Below are 3012 nucleotides of genomic sequence, written 5' to 3'. Positions count from 1 at the left end.
GCTAGAATTACAGGCATGAGCCACCACGCCCAGCCTAAGACCCAGTTTTTGATGTAAGACTAGGAAGATATATTATACAATAGTCACGTTGGGGAGTTGGAACTTTATTTGGTTAAAAATCTGGAAGTCCTTTGAATGGTGGTGTCATGCATGCTCTGTGAGTTTTCAGAAATTATAATCTGATAAGCCTTTTGTAAGAAGAACCAGATACTTGAGGAGTGAATTAATCAGAGCCCAAATTACGAGGGAGGGAATGAAGAAGGATTTGGCAACTGATCAGATACAGGAATACGTAATCACCATAATAAACAACTATAGTAAAATTATAAGCTAACTTTTACGGTGTACAGACTCTGCCTATCATTGCTCGAATACTTGCAGTGCCTGAAAGTAATATTATCTCCTTTTTACACATGAGGAAAGTCAGGGTTAGAGATTGTAAGTGACTTGCCCAATGACGTTCCAACTTTTCAGTCTCCCAGTGCTCGTGAATCGGATTTGCGATTTAGGAGAAATACAGATTACTGTATCATGACCTTTTGGCTAGAAGCCAAGGCTAAGTTTCTCATGTACTATTTAGGAGATAAGGGAGTTAGAGCCCAACTGACGTGCCTGGATGTGAGTCACTTGTGGCTAACAGGTGCTAATAAACCTAACAAATTAAGCTGGACCTTGAGTAGTGGTTCCCAGAATTCTTTAGTCTAGGGACCCTGTGTTTTAAAAAGTGTATTAATTAATACGTATAATAAACTAAAGCTCTAATGTAATTGTTACATAAATCTGTATTTTGTAAATCATAACAACATTGATATACATTTTAAAATGGAAGACATATATGAGGAGACGTTTTATCGATTGAGAACGCAGCTAGTACTTGCTGCATATGTGGATTCAGAGACAATTCCCAGTAATTCCTGTGCTCAACAGAGCTTCACCATCCTGGGAACCAGGAAACCTCTGGGAAGTCCAGGCAGCGAGGTGAAGGGTGCATGCAGTTGCAGACATTAAAGGTAAAGGGTTATAAACAGGTCCAGATGGTGCCTTGTCATTCTAGTGTGTGGTGGCTTTGCTGCCTTAGAATTGAAATTAAAAATGAAATGGAGGAATGAGGTTGCCAACCCATGGAGCTGAGGGGTCCGAATTATGGCTGAGTGTTAGTGTTGCTGACAATAGGATTGGGCACAAGTAGAAAAGACGTGAGTCAGGTGCTAAGTAACTCAGGCCATCATCAGGCTCAGGGGGTGATACACAGTGATCAGAGGACACGGCCGTGTATGGTTGATGGAAACTATCCTTGACATCTATTCACAATCCCCTCGCTAATAAACTGTATATGTGTCTAGTACAGCACTGTTAGAGAGACAGAGACAGAGACAGAAAACAGCCTAAATGTCAATGAGTAGGGGAATGGTGAAGAACACAATGAATGGTTAATCCCTCTGATAGAATTCGGCAACCTTTAAAATCTATAATTAGGGATACAAAAATAAATGTAGAAGATTCATTTATTTAAGTATTTATTGAGCTCCTGTAATATGCCAATCACTGTTCTAGGTGCTAGACATGTAGCGAACAAAATGGATGAAACACAGGTAACTAGTTGTGGGGTAAGGATGGGAACTGTATACACAAACAGAAGGTCAAACACAATATATCCTGTGGTGATAATTGTCATGGAGAACAACAGATCAGGATCAGGGAGGAAGGCAAAGGAGAGGGGTTACTATTTTATAAAGGGTGGTCAGAGGATGCTTCTCTAATGGGGTGAGTTTTCGAAAGAGATTAAAGGAAGAGAGAATAAGAAATTGTCTGGGGGAGGGTGTTGCAGACAGAAGGATTAGCAAGTGTAAAGGCCCATGAGGCAGGAGGGCTGTGTGTTCCAGAAATGTGGCTGCCACGGAGTGGGCTGGGGGAGAGCGACAGGAGCAGACTCAGGGAGGTGGGCCTGGGGGATTATGTGAGGTCTTGTGGACATTGTAAGAATGTTGGCTCTGAGTGAGACAGGAAGTCATCAGATGGTCTCCAGCAAAGGGCAGACAAGGTCTGACTTACATTTCAACAGGATCATTCTTCAGAGCAGACCGGGGTGGCAAATAGTGACCCTGCAGGTACTGAATACATTTTGAGGGTCAAGCTGACCACATTTGCCGATGCCCTAGATATGGGATGTGAGAGAAGGAGAAGACTCCAAATCTTTGGCCCCACTGGAAGGTGGAATTTCCATGAGCTGAAATGGGAAGGCTGCAGGAAGAACAAGGACAGACCAAGAGTTTAGAAAGAAATTATCTGGACAACTAAAAATATATACATAGAAAAAATTAGCCAGGCATGGTGGTGCATACCTGTAGTCCCAGCTACTTGGCAGGCTGAGGCAGGAGGATTGCTTGAGCCCAGGAGTTTGAGGTTGCTGTGAGCTAGGCTGACGCCACGGCACTCTAGCCAGGGCATCAGAGCAAGACTCTGTGTCAAAAGAAATAAAAAAAAAAAAAAAAAAGAACTTCTCAATTTCTCCAGGTTATTTTAATCACTATAGAAGTCATCAGAATTTAATCCATGGTTTAAAACCCCACTTCAAACTCTTTCGCCCTTCCAGTGAGTCTGAGCAGGGGCTCACTAGACCCAGCATTGGTAAGTGCTGTGTGAATTAGCAGAACCTCCTTAGGCTTGAGCTTTTGTTGCATTGTGTGCTGCATGGGCATAGTGAGTGTGTTTCTGGACTGGCTTTGTGTTTGCACAGTTTTCATGCCACGTACATTATTGAGAGCCTGCTCTGTGCAAAGTATTGGATAGTACACAAGATCCCTACTTCCTAAGAACCCACACTCCAGCAGTGAAGATAAAACGTACCTAGTAACTGAACAGTGCACAGCACATGCAATTCAGTAGTTTTGTGCAAGTTCTGCGGAAGGTGAGAGGACTTCCTCTGAGACGATCCAGAAACTTTCTGAGGAAGGACATTAAGTCTGGAAGTAATTTGATTGGGGTAGGTGAGGATAAGAAAACATTGCAGGT

The 3012-nt window shown here is 42.8% G+C and overlaps 1 protein-coding gene across 2 annotated transcripts in view; it reads left to right on the top strand.

The window, feature by feature from the left end:
• The window catches only part of PLD1 (phospholipase D1, phosphatidylcholine-specific), a 166258-nt gene that overhangs the window by 85296 nt on the left and 77950 nt on the right, over positions 1–3012 (top strand). The window lies entirely within an intron of this gene.

This window comes from Propithecus coquereli, unplaced genomic scaffold (assembly GCF_000956105.1).
Source record: "Propithecus coquereli isolate 6110/MARCELLA unplaced genomic scaffold, Pcoq_1.0 Scaffold15, whole genome shotgun sequence".
In the NCBI taxonomy this organism is placed as follows: domain Eukaryota; kingdom Metazoa; phylum Chordata; class Mammalia; order Primates; family Indriidae; genus Propithecus; species Propithecus coquereli.
Note: the sequence above shows the minus strand (reverse complement) of the source record. Positions and strands in the feature narration are given on the sequence as shown.